Raw genomic sequence first — 18,197 nt, forward strand, 5'->3', positions numbered from 1 at the left:
TCTTCACAGTTTTTAAGTCTATAAGCCATCTCTATGGTCAAATTGTGTTCACAGTGAACACATGGCTCTATTAGCATAGAAAGCACGTTGCCTAATAGCTTCATTTGTTTCATTTTTAATTCCTGCTGCTGACAGCAGAGGGAACTCCAATGCATAAATGCCTCATTGGAAACAGAGGTATAGTTTACAGTGTGTTTTCCAAATGATGTATTATTTTAAGTTAGAAAATGTGAAATACTCATTCCAAGGTGAACAAAATCCTGTGTAAAAGGGATTTAAACTCACAAAGAAAATGCACAATGTGTTCTTTAAAGTTCAAAATAGTATGAAATACATACATTGATTAAAATATAACTTTACTGCATGTTCAGTTTTATGGTATTGCAATTTTAAATAATGACACTCTATACGGGGAATGAGGCTATGTGGATTTACCTATCAAACTGAGGGTTGGTTGTCCTTGAGCAAGACACCAAAAAATAATTATGACCAAGTTCAAGAAACATAACTCACCTCTGCCTACACTGCATCCATCCTGTCCGGGGCCCACCTAAGGGTCCTCGTGTCTCCCTAAATAGTTTTCTTCCTCTCAAACCATGGACCCAGTTTGTCATGTAAATGTGGCCTGGACTTGCCTCCTTTGTTTCTCTGACAGATGCGAGGGTGCTGTTGTGGGTGGTGTCCATGAAACGTCCTTTTATTAAAATATTTTTGTCTTTTAGTAAATCACTTGTAACTAAAAACATGCACTTTGTTCAGTTATTATCAGTTAAGCGATAAAAAAGACCTTGACATTCATTAGTCCTTCAGTTTTGAAATAGGATAAAAAAATAATTGGAGCTCATACAATGTAGTGTCTTTAGAAAACATTGTAATAGGCCTATGTAAAAATGAATATCCTTAACCCGTTACCACAACTATTCAAAACATGAACTCACAGTGCATAAGTTGTTTTTGTTAATGTGCACAATTATTCTTTAGAAATGATAAAAGCACATAATTAGTGTGTGAATATAACAAAAAAAATTACACAGTAGTAGACAATGGTTCAGGTGGTATAAATTTGGGGCTGACAGTGGCTCAGGGGTTAGAGCAGTGGTCAGTGGGGCAGATTGGCAGCCTCACTTTCATCAGTGTGCCCCAGGCAGCAGTGGCTACAATAATATGAGATTCACAAACTAGGAATTTGCTTTGATGTTAAGTTGCTTAGCTAAAGTTATGTCTTCTTTCACTGTTTCTCCCCGTTACTTTTACCAACTCCCAAACTTGTACCTCCAGTATGAATGCTTTATTTGATGCTTGCAAAAATCAGTTTGGGGGAAAAAAAAGAAGAAGGGTAAGAATCAAAAGCTGAAAACTTTCTCAAAAAATGTCACCTTTTGTAGATTTTCTTTTGGTGTCTGGGTGTACAGTTGGCCATGGTTAGTCAAAGCTGAACTGAACAGCTGCAATTTTGAGAGAAGCTACACAAGAAAGACTGTTCTGTGGGCTACTCTGGACCAGGCCTTGAACTCCAGTCTTCTCTCCAATGAATGCTTTGTGTCTCTATCGATCCACTTCAAACTCATCAAAACAAGGCACATTTTTCAGATTTTAAAAGTTTGGCTAAATTACTTTCGGCCAAATGATGAAAACATCTTTGGTTTCAGTAGACTCCTTGACTCTTTATTTTGTTCCTTTTCACCAGCTGCCTCCTCTTTTCTCTTCTGTCTGCTTTAGAAGTGCATAGAAGTCTGCAGAGACAGGCTTTGGAGCGATCGGCACAAGTATCCTCCATAATCACAAAATCTGGATTCAAACTGCAGCACAACTTTGTACAACTAATTCGAGCAAAAGTCTGTAAATGTAACGCTTCATGCCCGAAGTAGTCATTTGCTGATGGTTACAGATATACAGATCTATGACGGTGCAGCGCTTGGGGGAACCATCTCCAGATCTTGAACTGCGATTTTGGTCATGAGAAGCCAGATTAAAGGTGCCTTGTGTAACCAAACCAGACCAAGTTAGAGGACAGACCTGGGACGCAACCCTACTCACAGTCAGAATGCCTTTTTGTTTAATGTCATGCTGTGTACCATTTCAGCCAGAGCAATGACATATCAATAGAAACAGACTGTGACGGCCCCCCAACAAAAAAGTTACATAGTGCAACACAGGGAGAACATGCAAACTCCAGAATGAAAGTCCCCACATGGAAAATCTAATGTAATTAGACCTTCTTTGTGCTGAAAGAACTCAAATTAATATTGTGGCTTTTTGAGTACATGGTCTTATGTTGTCTGTTAAATGAAACTGCCCTTTAACCCTGCACTTCAATGTATTTTAAAAGAGCACTATGTAACTTTTCTGATAGAGGTTCCATTGTTCATTCAACAATATCTCTATGAAAACTGTGAGAGCCACCCCTGCCCTGCTTTCCAATTTCATCTAGTATGCTCAAACAACATTAACATAATTACATCAGAAACCACTTAAATAGGCTATATATTTCTCAATTGCAGGTTGCTCTTTAAAAAACACTATCAAACACAATGCCACTGATTAATCAGGGAGGTATCTCAGAACATACACACACTTATTTACAGGTGAAATAGAATTATATTTATGAGTGTTTGATCTGAATGAAATATAAATCTATGTTATTAGATTACCCGCTGCATTGTTGGGGCTCAGATGATATAACATTCAATAGGTCTTTAATTGAAGGGGGGTGATCAGAAGAAATACATCTTTGCTATGGACACTAGCAGTCAAATGTTAAATTTTTTTATATTCAAATCCTCAAAGTAGCACCTTTTGCTTTGTTGACAGCACTACAAACCCTTCGCCTGGTTTACCCTGTCTGGGTAAGCAGTGATAAATGCAAAAGGTGGTCAATTTAATAAAAAACAAAACAAAAACTAATTTGCATTATTTTGACTGGTAATGTACATTTTATGTGAAGGGTCCAAAACCGCCATTTGGAGATGCTGGAATGTTCCACAAAATGGTATAAAACTTAATCTCCATGTAGACATACAGGTGTTTGACTGTAATTGGAAAAAAAAAAGAAAGATTTATTTATACCAGAACATTGATAGCAAAGCAATTACATATTCAAGACACAGGCAAATGACGTACCCCCAGTTAGGAAACTTTACAGTCAAATCTAACGCAGACCTGACCATGACATCATCGCCTCACTTTACGGCTACAGAAATAATTTTCCTAAAAGCCCCAACAATACTACATATTTCAAGATTTATGTTATTCAAAATAGGTCAGTCTATCAGAAAGTTGTAGCGTGGGCACGGGCTACTAAGAAATATCAAAATAACTAAGCTGTTTCAAATGAAGCTGAGTCAACCTTTTGGAATGGAGCAGCAGAGTGTTTGACAGACTGGACCCTGGGCGCCGTGGTGACTACGATCTGACCAAGACTGACTCAGAGTAAGTGAGCGCTTGTTCGACTCATGTTTGTGTCTGGAACCACCCCCTTACTCCTTCACACTCATTCACAAGTATGGCCTTTTTGAGCCACGGAAGAAATAGTGGTAAAAAACATGAATAAAGGTTGTTTCAGGTAACGTCTTTTTACATAGAAGTGATCAGAGCCCTTATTAAAGAATACATGTTTTATTTATTCAGGCTCAGAACTAAGATTAAAAGGAAAATTTTAAAATGTTCTAATTGTTTTCCCTTCTCATGTACACACTCCAAGTTGTATTTTGTGTGATTCATGCATGTCTGAGTAATCTTTATTCTCTTTATTCAAGACCTTTTCACCATCACGATACATGCACACTGCTCTTTACTTCGTTCTATAATTTTATTTTCTTAATTAGTGATACATATAGGATTTGGCAGCACTGCATATTGATTTTGGCACAAATGTAAAAAATCCTCTACTTGCTAGCATGATCTGCAGCCATCCATAGTAAGGGCATTTTATTGTGATGATGTTTACGGTGATGGACCATAAAGGGAAATAATTAGTTCTCATTTGGCCTGCAGTTTTCCTACCAGCAGATTTGTTTATATTCATATATGTCTTCTTTAAAAGGGACATGTAAATGAAAACGCTACTTACTTTATTTTAGTCATCTTAAGCTACGTTCAGACTGCAACCTGAAGTGACCCAAATCAGATTTTTTCGCCCCTATGCGACCCGTATCTGATCTTTTAATGACAATCTGAACGACACAGATTCGATTTTTTCAAATGTGACCCAGGCCACTTGGATATGTGCTCATAAAACCAATATCAACTGATAACATATCTGACCTTCTGACATCTGACATCAGTCTGAATCAGGTCGCATTCATTTGACCTAGGTTGGTTATTGTGCAGCAACAAGAACCTGTTGCAAGCCAATATAGCCCAACGCCGACGCATTTGCTCACTGAAATAGGCCACCGCAGACATGTTTCCTCCCGCGAAGGTGCTACAAGTAGGTACTCACAAATGTACACAAACATTCTTCTCGTCATACAAAAATTGTGTATGAACTCCGAGTCAGTGAAGCAGCGAAGCACTTAGCAATCCCATCACTCTTGTCTGTAACTCCACACTCACACGTTCCTTTCTATGAACATTGCTGCCACTGCCCCACAAAATGCCATGGACAAAAATCTTGTACTTCTCCTTCTCAATCTCCTCCTTAAAACAAATAAGCTGTACATGTTCTGCTCCAGTATGACAGCAACTTTAAAATCTCCAGGTGCTCAATGCTAGCATCCATGTTGAGGCAACTTCCATAAACACTGAGCACACTCGCTGCATGTGACATCGTCGTGTCCTCCAGTGCGCATGTGGGCCACTTTTGAGGCGTTTAAAGTTCACACTGGAGATTACATACAAGTCACATTTAACTGGAAATGTGAACGACCTCTCAAAAAAAAACAAAAAAAACAACGGATTTCACAAAAAAATCCAGAATTGAGGATTAAACCCTGCAGTGTGAACGTAGCCAAACAATGGTGCTCCCATATCACTAGTCTACACAGAGCTGCGTTTAAATTGATGCATGCTTGTTTGGCTAATCCTATATTCTGCTGCATTTGAGGCTTGAGTGAAAATGTCTGTTTTCACCTATGCCCACCCACCTACGTCCCTATACAGCAGACAGAATGTGTCTTTAATACTGGAGCGTGTATATCAGCTTTGTAAAAATGCCAGTTGGAACAGAGTTAAAATTGAAAATGGTCATATTTTTTATAACAAAGTAGGCACATACTACTTTGTAGGAAGAGAGAGCACAAATGTAATATGGACAAAAAAAAAATTGTGTGAATAAAATAATTTACAGAGCTAAAAGTAGATAGATATTTTCATAAACAACAGCTGTGATTATTAATAAATAACTTGATGCTGAGATGGAATTCATTCAAGAAGAAGAGTCTGGTGCCTGGTTGTGAAGAAGAGAAGATGGAGAGGTTGGGGTGGAGCATGAGGGTTTGGGCATAGTGGCTACAGACAGTGGAGGGAAAGAGGAGTGCATTTATGAGAATTACTTGAGATGATGATTGTGATTGAGGCTAATAAGTAACTAGTTGTGATTAGCTAGAGGTGCAGGCACATGACCAGTGGAGGAAGAAGTACTCGACTGTGTTACCTAAGTGAAAGTAGAAATACTGTAGCAAAAAAAATACTCAAATAAAAGTAAAAGTATCACATGAAAAAGTACCAGTTTAAAAATGTACTAAAAAGTAAAACTATTATTATTAGTAGTAGTAAAGTAGTAATATTGAAATCTTACAAGGCTTCAAAATGTAGTGATATTTGATAAAGATTTGTGCAAAATGTTGTTCAATAGAAATTGTTCAATTGGTTTTCTTTTAATTTGTGTTTTTTTGTTTGCTCAAACTATTAACGTGTTAAAAATAAACCCACAGCCTTTTCTGCAAGCCTCAAACAATAATGAAAAATACTTTTTGCTTTTCAGTCCTGTTCAAAAATGTAGCAAAGTAAAATGTATTCACCTTAAAACCGACTTAACTAAAGTCGATACAGATCAAATCCATACTTAAGTAAAGTATTTCACTACTTTTACTTCATTATCTTCCACCACTGCACCAGACGGTAGTTACAAGGTAGGAAGTACAGTTGAGACGTGAACGGTGATTCTACTACAACTTAGGTAACACTGAAAATAAATACAACATCTAAAACTAACTTGTAAAACATGATATAATAGTTTTCCATAAGTCTGTTCCTCTCATTTTAGCATCATTTACTCCTCCACACCTCCTCTACTTCTCCTGCCTTTTTCAGTCCATTTCCTGCCTTCATCATGTGCTCCATCCTCTTCAAATCCCCCACTTCCACCTCTTCGTCCAGCCCCCTCTCTCCCTCCCTCCTCTTGTGTGCTGCTTCTGGCTCTGGCTCCGTTAGCAGTGATTACTCATGGTCTATGGCAGATCGTGCTCCTCTCTGCCCTTCCTGTCTGGGTGGCTCTTGGTGGTTCCATGTGTATGTGCTTATGTACGTCCCTCGGAGCTGTACCGTGGCAACGCGTCACACCTTCTCCTGTGAAATTACTGATGAATACATAATACATAATGAACACTGTGTAATTCAATGGGAGCTATGTCAATACGCACAGGCAGGAGATTTAGAGCCACTCCTAAGCTCATCTGTCAGAGGAAAGTCGTTTGTAAAGAGAGGAGAGGGGCTGGACGTGTTCGAGACAGCTTTTGGAGTGACCACTATGATAAATGTAAGCTGACCGATGCAATGTAATGCTGGACTCACGGATGATATCATTGTTCGAGTCTACAATTATATTTGGCTTCCTATGCAACTTTTCTAATGGAGTGTCTGCCACCTTCGTGTCTCCATGGAGATGTGACTGCTCCATGTCTGCATATTCCACAGTATGTAATTAAAAATATCTTCATGGAGACGAGCAGATGATACTACTGGGTCACTGGGTTACAGGTCAAATCTGTGGAGAGGTGACCCTGCTTTAAGAATGCATGTTTTTCCATGTATTTTTAGCAATATACCTCAGTTGGTAGAGTGTTTATCCACTGATCTGAAGGTTTGTTGGGTGGTATCCCGCTCTTCGCATAAACTTCATTGACGCCCCCATTTTAAAACTTTAAATTCTTTCGTCTGAATATTTATTCATGCCTGTTTACCACTTTTGAAGACAAGAAGAGAGCTCATTATTTATAAACACTGAGTTAAAATTGAAGTGGGTTGCTACAAAATATTAATCCACACTTGTCAGACTGCATGCATTTAATAAAAAGGCAAAAATTGACATGGGAACAATAAATAAAAAACAAAGAAAAAGGATAATCAATTTGAAACATGTCACTCTAGATTGAGCTATGTGCATCTATGGCTTTGAGAATGATGGCAAATTAGGACTGGTGACATTGAAACCAAAATATTATATCTTTTGAACAGTGGACAGTAACAGAAAACTGAAACCCCTGAACAGAAAGGAACTAAAATGCTGCTTATTCACAGGTCATTGCACAGGTATAAGACCCCATCATGTGACACGCAACATTGAAAACCCCAAATCTCTAGTTCTGAGCCAGTAAGACTCAGAGATCATGCTCTTGTTCAAGTCTAGAGTTGAGAATTGTAATGATTTTTCCAAGTATTTGTTGCATGGAAACTCAAAGCAGTACTATGTAACTTTTTTGGGTAAAGGGCACACCATGGTCTTGATAACTTTGCCTAAAAATTCCACAATAGAGAATTAAATGTATCTTTATTGAGACAAGCAGATAATGACACATGTATGAAAGATAATTTGAAGATAATGGAAGAGATGAGGTTTTGATGAGGCCAATTCTTACCAATCAGATGGTTCACTACACCATTTCCTGCTTGCTACTAAATTAAAATTAAAAATCACCTCAGTATCTTGGATCTTTCCTACAATTTTTTTTCACTCTAAATTTTACACTCTGAATTTTGACAGTTGAATGTCAGGGTTTAAAAATATTTGTGCTGAATATATAAAAGGTCTTTTTTTTTTTAAATAATGAATTTTAAACATTTTGAAAATGTACACTTCAAATTTCAGTAAGTAAAATTCTGAATAAAAATAATTCATTCAGAGTTAAAACATTTGAAGTGAGAAATTCAATGGCATTTAAAATTCAAAATCTGATGAAACAAATTATCTTCCATCCACATGGAGCTATTTGGTTCAGAGTAATGAAGAAGTAGGACTGCTGCCATGGCAATTGATAATTTAAACCAAAATATACTATCATTTGAATTGTGGAAAGTCCTCAAAATGTTGCCAATGCCAGAATGCTGAAACTCATGAATAGAAAAGAACTACAAAACATCTTATTCATGGGTAATGGCAGTCTATTTCAGGTTTAAGACCCCAACATGTGACCCACAACATTCAAACCCCCAAATCTCTCCTTCTAAGCCCCACCTCACCGCCCCAGCCCCTCAGACTAGTATTGTTTGATGACAGCACTTCTTTCATCCTCGGTGTCACGTCTGTCTGGATTTGGGAACGCTTGACTCTTTTCCTTCTCAACCAAAAAAAGAAAAAAAAAGAGGAGACGAGAGAGGTGCTTATTCGATGAAAAAAATGAAATAAATAAAGCGCTGGCCTATGTGGAGGATCAGACAGGCTGAGTGGGAGGAACAATGACCCAGTTTCCAAAATGCAACTCCAATGTGCTGCTGCCTGGGTAAAACTGTCTGTCTGTTTATCTCTCTTTTGTTTCATTTTTTCATATTTTTATAAGCTTTTTATTGTCTATTTTTACCCCTATCTACTGCTCCTGTCTCCCCATGGTTCTATAGTTCAAGTAGCCTACTTTGGGGCGAGGTGTGAGGTCGGATACTGATGACTAACTTGTGTTGAAGTCATTGTGGATTCGCTGTAGACGCTGTTCCAGATTTAAGGTGTGCTGTATGGTCACTCATGGGGATAATGAGATTCCCAGCACATGTTCTGAAGGGTCATGAGAAGCTCCTGTGACTCTAATAATATAGTTTATAGGTGTTAATGGCTTCTTGTTGGTATACTGATAATTTAAATGGAGGATTATCATGTCATATTTAAAGGGCCTCTATTACACCTTTTTCTGATCTATGTTATAATGTTGTTTCCTCATCAAAAACATACCTGGAGTTGGGTTTTGCTTCATTCACACATGTTCAACACATAAATCCTGCATATTTAGGCTGAGTTCTTCTCTCAAACAGAAAACACTCTGTTCCACCTGTGATGTCATGGCCCTGGATTTGCCAATCTATACTAAACTAAAGCTAAAATGTGTCTAAAATCAAAAGAACAGAGCATTTTGAGCTTTGGAAATGGAAAGACAGACAAATAAACAAGGATTACTGAAATATTTGTGAATGAAACAAAACACAACTTTGGGTACAACAGGGCTTAAAGGGACAGTCTGGAATTTTGGACATAGGACCTCTTTTCTTAGTGAGTCAGAGTGTTAGAGATGTGTGGAGACACTTTTTAAAATATTCCATCCAGTCCTTGTATTTGCAGAGGCCACTGGTGCTAGGCTAGCACATGTCAATGGCCATAGTTAGCCTGCTACTAAAAATGCCAGACTGTTGATGTGAAAGTCCATGTCGATAGAATAATTATACAAGTAAACCTGGCATTTGAAGAATTCATGTCTAAGCAGCAGCAACGAGTTGTACTTCCTGACAGAAAGTTCAACAGTGGCGGACTGATATCACCTAGTGCCTTTCTAGCACCAAAGTAAAATTCCGCTGCTGCTCAGAAAATAGTCAATCAACATGTGATGATTCATGCGATGCAAGGTTAGGTTTATTTCCAACATTATTCTATCAACACAGACATTTACATCAATAGTCTGGCGTAATAACAGATTTGCTTCAGGTGCTTTGCAGAGTGGTTGTTTTTAGTGGCAGGCTAACTATGGCCATTGACATGCACTAGTCTAGCACCAGTGACCTCTGTAAATACAAGGACAGGATGGAATATTTTAAAAAGTGTCTCCACATGTCTCCAACGCTCTGGCTAACTAGGAAATGTCCTATGGTTCCACATTCTGAACTGTCCCTTTAAAGCTCACAAGAATCACTTTCATGTAATATAAGACCTTTAAGTATCTTTTGCAGTATGTTTGAAAATATTTAATTTTAGCAGTGTCATGTGTAGTATTGAGTGAGTGAAGTAGTTGGTAATAACAATGGACATAGCGTTGATGAGGAGTTCAGACTAAAAAAAAAAAGGAGGGGGGGGTCTGCCATCTGCTTGTCTCCATGGACATGTCATTGCTTTACATGGAATGTTCGACTGTATGGCATTTAAACTTTAAGTCACTATGGAAACAAGCAGTTGATGCCACCAGGTCAAGTTATAAGTAAGATTATGTAGTACTCACAAAAATATATTTAAGCAATAATTTATTTAATTCAACATAAATACAATAATGCTATATTTTGGGACATTCCAAGAAAAGCAACAGCATCTTCAAAGAGAAAAGCAGATGGCACGGCAGACCCACCACGAGAAAGTTCCACAGACCAACTTTAATCCTCCATCTTAGATCAACACCTACTACATTTAGCATCTCTTGCTCAAAGCCCTCTCCCTCTCTTTAACACACCCTTACGGAGCACAGATTTCACAGACACATGGGACTCTGCGTGCGTGAGGAGAGTCAGTACCAATGTCCCGCTGCACCGCTGCGAGGCCACGGGGGCGGGGCTACTGTCTGGATCCAAGCAGGACATATCCCAGCATGCACCTCTCCTCCTCCAACTGACCCATCGGCGCCACAGACAGGAGGTGCGCTTGGCTGTCACGCTAAAAAGTTCATTTCACAATCAATTGGAGCAACAGAGTCAGCAGTTTACCCGGGAGTCTTGTGTACTGTAAGATATGAGCACAGGCCATAACTGACAACCACATACACTTTATGTAATGAAAGCTGTTTAATTATTCAAATGTATACACATAGGGTGCATTTAGGTTTACCTTTGGAGCCAATTCATTTAATGAGAGCCCCATGCTGTGGTCAAGACGTGCTGCAGTGCAATAGATCAATTGAGATACAATAAATGAGAACGGGCTATTTGGATCATCTCAGAACATCATTCAACTTACATCAGTTTGATCAAATATGCACTATCAAAGTTTAAAGTAGAAGTAGGAACGAGTGGCTTTAAAATATGTATGCTTTTCCAATCAATACATGGCCTTAGCTACATAGTGATCAGTGAATTTAAAACCAGTTCCTATACTAGCAATAACTTACTAACTGATTTCTGACTGAAAGTTCTATAAACAATGCATTTGTTGGACAACTCTTTTGTACCACCAAGAAAACTTTTGTAAGAATGTAAACTTACAATAAACTGTATAAAGAAGTGGACTAATGGAGAGTGATGTCACTCACAGTGTTGAGCTCCAGTCAAATGAAGCTCACAAGGCTGTTATAGGAACAAATTTGGAGTTAGTTCCATATAGGAATAGGAATAGGAATTGATTCAATAGGAAATTATTTACAGACAAAATAGCATGAAAACACCAGGATTAAGTAGAGAGGGTTATTACAAACATTTTAAGACCCAAATTCACTAGAGTATTTATGGAGTGACAATTTTTCAGTGTAATGTAAGTCGATGGAGCTGAAAGTGCCTCCATGATCACTTCCTATTTGGAATGTGGCAGCGAACAGGATTGTAATGTCCATTTAAACTATGCAGTTAAAATGGATTTTTTAAGTTGAATGAATCTACCAGCCTTAAAGAACCACTCTGTAACTTTCCTTATGAGAAGAGGGTCCTACCTGCTTGTCTTAGTGGAGCAGTGAAGGTGTTTACTGAATGTCTTACTGTGGAACTGTCCACAGTAAGACATTACCCACCCAAACACATATGAACGCACACACACGCACACACACACACACACACACACACACACAGAGAGAGAGAGAGAGAGAGAGAAATAACCTGTATCACAGGCAGATAACCTGCTTGTGATAGATACATTTTGGACCATCCTATGTGAAGGAATGCCATTCACATCAAGGCAACAAAGTGCTCTACTACAAAAGTTAGGTAATCATTGCATATCAATAAATACACATAATATTACTGGGAGAGGATTTTTTTTTGTGTGTGTGTTAAATTTGAGCAGATCAACTACACATACATACAAGCACACAAGCTCTCAATCATCAGCCTCTGAACTTTCCAACTAGCCGTAGAATCACATACTTCCAACTGCCTTAAAGTGGCCTCAAAAACTAATCTCCCCTTTTATCTGCATTGGCCTCTGGAGTCAGACATAACAAATGGATGGGGAAGAAAGCCCATTTGGGAATCATTACTGTTAATATGAACTTTATTGATCAGCTCATGTTCCTGGTATAATGTCCCTGCCACGCTTCAGACACACGCACAACATAGGACAACCAGGAAAAGTTTTAGGACATTTATCACAAGTTGTAGTTAGTGGTTCAAGGGCAGTTTTTGTTTTGTTTTGTGATACGATTTCTGTTAGCAATAAACAAAGTAAACATAAGGAAAGTTTTACAATACATATGTCGCTTGGGAATCCGTTGAATAATAAAAAACAGTGATTGGTAGTGATGGATATGTAAATTTTCAATTACCATCCCAGTAAAATATACAGAGTGCAGGCTTCTAGCATCACTTTTATTATGGTATTTTTGTTAGCAAATATCTATGTTGGCTAAACCTGCACACAAAGCTGGATTTTTGCAATATTTGTGGGTTCACAAACTCATGACACTCCATCTTGGAGTGCACCCACTGTATGGTTAATTTGGTGGGAGGACCAATCACAGAGCAGCACTGAGGTTAGTGCTGAAGTCAAAGGCCAAGCTCTCAAACAAACCAAAAGAAACATGGCAAAGCTGACAGACTTCCACCTATTTTAGCGTAAATATAGACTATTTTGTTTATGAAAAACGTGCAAAAGTTAAGCATTTTGTGCATTTGTGAACAGGAAAAATGTATGTGCTTTTCTCTCAACTGAATGTAACAAAAGTTAGATTTTAGGCTTGTTCTGTTGTGACTCTTTGACCAATCAGATTCAAATAGTTTTCATGACGCTCCGTGTTTTCTCATTGTTTTCAGAGTGCTACACATGACAATCTGGTGTGAGCCAGGTTAAAAGTTGACTGCAATCATTTATACTAACTACAAAGTTTATTATCCTGCTAATCAAACCACAAAGCTAAATTTGTACTGAAACTAATACACTTTACTTCCCGTCTCAGTTGAACCAAACTATAAAATGCTATAACCAAAACCCAGAAATATCATGCAATTAGGTTTAAAATGTCTTTCTTTTTTCTACTTTTAAACCAAATTCCACAATCCTCATCACTTTACGAACTTGAGCGTGAAACTCCACAAAGTGCAGTCAGGTACTTTGCAGTGAAGTGGAGACGACACAGTTGTACCACAGCTGCTCTCCCTGAGGAGCTGCAGCCTTATAGAGCTATACACAGGACGTATACAGGTCACTGCGATGGCTATAGAGGATCGCACTGCAGAGCTAATGCCACACTTTTAGTCATGAAGCTCCCCTGACCCACTCTCACTGCCGCATCTGTCCTTAAACTGTCACAGACATCATAGCAGACAAGTGCAGCAAGAACCATGTCCGATCAGGGCTTCTCAAAAAGAGGTATGGGTCTCAGCGGTGGTACGAACGAGTATTCTGATGTTACCATTTAGAAGCTTCCTCCTGCAATAGACATGGTTCAAAATCACAATGAGATATTCCACTATAATTTTATTGCTAGATTGTTGATTGTATAACAGTATATGGTTATATTCTTGACAAGACCACAGGCATATACACAAATGTACAAATAAGAATAGTTTGAATATATTATGCTTCGAGGCTTGACTTATAGACTGCATAAAGAAGTGGACTAAGGGAGTGTTCGGCTCCAGTCAAGGGAAGCTCATGAGGCTAGCAGTTATAGGAGCGAATTTGGAGCCAAGTACCATATTACAAATTGGAATGTATTTACGAACAAAATGGTCAAAATGGCAAGATGCATCCCCGTGCTCACTTGTGTGGAACATGGCGGCAAGCAGGTTAGCTATGGACATTTTTACAGTCTATGACTTGACACTTAGATTCACACTTGTCCAATCGCCACACTAGAACGGGGACTAAACTGGGACTAAACCCGAAATTAAAATAAAGACCAGACCCAGACTAGAATGGGACCAAACCAAATCTGCGAAAGGGACAGCACAATCAGCACCATTAGATTGATACAGCAGACCATTATTTGTTATTCACTGCTAATACAACTTGTTACAGCCACAACTTCCCTGGGGCTGCCTAACAGAAAAGTGGCTACCTTTCTGCATATATGTTTTATATTTACTATATTTTATTTTTACTTGTACATATACAATTAAAAAAATATGCTTTATTTGACACCTATCTCTAGATACTTATATTGAATTTATTATTACCATTTATATTTTTGCATTTAGTTATTATAATATTTTGTCATGTGTCCAAATAATTTCCCTTCAGTAAAGTTTGTCTAAAGTCTAAATCTAGTCTTAAACTTATTTGTTCCCAGTCTTCTATAAAAATCAGTTCAATATTATTTTCTAATAATGAAACAATGAATAATGAAAAGATGATCAAAATAAACTACTAAAAGGTTAGACTAATTTTCTTCAGTGGATAATTCGGATAATTCGTCCTCTTGTCTCTCTCCGTGTGGAAAGTGAAGGACAGTGCCAGCTTGGCCTTGTTGACCTGGATCTGTGGTTTTTGGCCCTCTCTTGTTCCCATAGAGTCCAGAGCAGGCACCATGGGTATAGTCACTGGCACTTCCTGTAGCCTGGCACTGAGAGACACTTCCTTGGCCTCTGTCCCTCCTCAAACCCAGTCTACCAAGTCTAATGCATCTCTGCTTCCAGAAATCTGTGCCATGTGGACCAGAGGTAAAAATGTTCAGACTTTTCGTTCATTAGCTCCCCTTACCCACACAGGGCTCTGTTAAAAATATTGGTAGCACTTTATAATAATTTCACACTATTAAGCCTTAGTAAAGTAGAAGGCAAATAGATGGTTAGAATTTGAAACCTGCTTCAAAAGAAATCTAACGTTTAGTGTTATCATGACACAAAAATTTCAAACTTGATTTCAATACTAAGTAATAAACCTGATATATAGTACTGATTCTGATACCATGACAGTAACATAGTAACATAGTAACACTCTTTCTTTTGACAATAGAATATGATTTTAAACATTAAATAATGCCCTGTGAATGTGACATTTTAGAACTGATGCGTGCTCAAATGAATATCTAGCTTTGATATTAGTTTTCGTATCGATACTATCTAATTTCCAATAATTTTTACAATCCTAGTTATAAGTATAATAAAATCTGTTAACTGGCCTATAGAAGACATTAAATAGGTAATTATAATGGTCAAAGATTGTTTACTGTGACATAATGTAATAAGGTGTACCAAAATTACTTATTTGCATCTAAAAGAAACTGCTGACTATGAATATTTTTTTTTAAATTACTGCAATCATATATGTGCACATGATATTAAACAATGACATTAATAACCTAACACCATGTACTCTCTCTGGAGTCCATAAAATACACCAAAAATAACAAAGGAGAAAAGTTGGGCGTCCAGAGCTGACATCAATACATCCTGATAAGTTGTCAAACCATGTTACAGCTTCTATAAAGAGTCTCGACAAATATGTCTCAGTAGTGCTGACAGTTTGCCACAAAAGCAATGGAGCAGAAAACAAGCCTGTCTGGGATAAGAACTTCGGAACAAAAAACATCAAACAGCAAGCACAAAACTTAGGTCTGCACTACAAAGAAGAAAAGAAATCAAGCTAGTTGACTTTATTTACTTCATACTGGATAGCCAAAGATGAAGACTTATTACTATAGTATTCCAAATAATATAGTAAAACAATTGTGTATCCCGTTGTCTTTCCAACACTGAATTTATAGATCTATGCTTTCATTCTCACATAGTATTTGTCTCATGCAAATATATGCCCTCTCCAGAACGGGTGGTAATCCATTCTCCTTCACCAGATTAATTCTGCTCAAATTCTGTTCAAATTCCCCATACTTTTCCTTAATGTTGAAATATCGGGTTTTTTCACTCTTATTTAAATAAGAGTGAAAAGGCTGATATTTCAACAGTTTTACCGTGTAAGTCCTTGTACCCTCTGCTGTCAGTCATGATGTTTTGTATGGTCAGAAATCAAGAGATGGATTTCAGGACAAGGATTAATTTTAATGCAAGTCTGCCTTAAGCTAGTGCAGTTTGCCTATCGTTCAGTGTTGTAGAATAAATTGAAGTAGCTCACGAGTTAGAGAGAAAGAGAAGAGGCATGAGGCTGGAGTTCTCACAAAGTCTAACAAGTTTATTGACCATCAGGATCCAGTACCTTCAAAACAGTGTGCTGGCCATAGTCTAGCCCAGCCCAGTCTGAGTATGCTTTCGTTATAGGGAGTATTACAGTATATGACATAGGGCAAGCTAACAAGGACTGAGCTGGCAGTGAGACAGCACAGAAGCACAGTTTCTCTAACACTCAAGGGTATTCCAGCGTACACTACGAAACCCTTCAGTGTAATATTTGTATTATGCACAGTCACATCTCAAGATACTGAAATGGAGCCTGGAAGACCGAACTTCGCTCCAGTCTACTTCACCGTTTCTCCAGAGTTTACCTGTTCCATCATCCCTCACTCCAAATACTCCTTCCCGCTGCTCGCTGCACCTCCTGTCCAATCAGCGCCCAGTCTGCTCAATTTAAACCCCCATCGCAGGTGCACAGCCGACACACCTCCTCCCCAGCACCCCTCGGCTTCTCATCCTCGTATCCTCCCTTTCGCTCTCCTCATCTTCTCACTGTCCCCTTCACTCTCCTCGACCTCACCTCTACCACCTCCAGTGTCTACATCCCGGGAATAAAACCTCTCCTAAACATCATCTAATCGGCCACACCCTTCATCTGAGCGCCAAAGATAACTCATTCAATACAACTACTAATACTCTTTATGTCTGTCTGAATCTCTCCAGCTTGAATTAAACATTAAACCTGCATCATTCCTCTACATATGAGTGTAATTGCAACCTGTCCTCCATGGACCTTCTCTGTCCATGGCCTGGTGGTTCTTGGAAGTGCCCATAATCTCGCTCGTTGCGTCTGGCCTGGTCTTTATCTCGACAGGCCCACTTCCTCTGTGCTCTCCTTATCTCCGCATCTCTCCCTCTCTCTCTCTTCTGTCCTGATTCACTACTTTCTGTGCCCCTTCCCTCTCATTGGACGAGCTCTTTCCTGTCTCCAAGCCTGCAGCCCTTATCTCTCTCCTCTCTCTGCCCTCCACATCTGAAACTCTTGTGTTCCACTTCAATTTAATTCACAATAAAACAGGCCGCATTTAGAGAGAGAGAGAGCCGGTGCAAGACTTTCCCCCCATCAGCGCTCCTTTTTGCCTGTATTATTTCAAACCACGGGCAGAGGCCATTTTCTTTCATTTTGCTCTCAGAGTAGTTCGGCGGTAGCACTTGAGGCAAATAAGCCGGCCAGCCTGCAATTTTCCTGATATGCATTTTGTTGGGCTGAATAATAGGTACTTATAGTGGTAGACAAGCAATCAGCTGTTAATGTCCTGATCCTACTTAAAAACTTTTGGGACAGGAACTTTTGCATATAGGGACTGCGCAGGTTGATAAAGATGGTAACTACAGTAGAGGTATATGTAGTAATGTTATTACCTGAGCAGCCAGAACCACACACTTTGACAAATCTTAACAAAGACGTCATATCCTGTCTCCACGACCTCAGAGTGTGTGATTGACAGGTGGATTAACCTATCAGAAAGACGTATGGTCTATTTGTGTCAAAAACACATGCAGCGGTTTACATGTTAAAAAAAAGCACAAAAAAACAACATAAAGGACTGAAAACCTGCAGAAATCAAATATCGAAGCACCAAACTATTACTTATCTCAGGTAAAAGAAGTAATATATTTAGTTTGCATGTTACGCAAATTTTCAAGAGGAGATGTCTTCCGGATTTTAGAGATACGTGATGCAAATGAGCAGGTGTGGTTGAATTGTCTCAAGTCTGGACGAAGTTTTTCACACTCTATGGTCTGGTTCCAGCCCTTTCTAGATTTGAACAGAATGTAGAAGCGGCTGGCTGGTCAGGCAAATCGTG

At 38.6% G+C, this 18,197-nt stretch overlaps 1 protein-coding gene across 1 annotated transcript in view; it reads right to left on the reverse strand.

The window, feature by feature from the left end:
* ldlrad4b (low density lipoprotein receptor class A domain containing 4b) overlaps positions 1-18,197 on the reverse strand; it is a 332,819-nt gene that overhangs the window by 112,003 nt on the left and 202,619 nt on the right. The gene's annotated exons all lie outside the window — the stretch shown is intronic.

The sequence above is a fragment of the Boleophthalmus pectinirostris genome, unplaced genomic scaffold (genome assembly GCF_026225935.1).
Source record: "Boleophthalmus pectinirostris isolate CB_2022bp ecotype Guang Dong unplaced genomic scaffold, ASM2622593v1 HiC_scaffold_6, whole genome shotgun sequence".
In the NCBI taxonomy this organism is placed as follows: domain Eukaryota; kingdom Metazoa; phylum Chordata; class Actinopteri; order Gobiiformes; family Gobiidae; genus Boleophthalmus; species Boleophthalmus pectinirostris.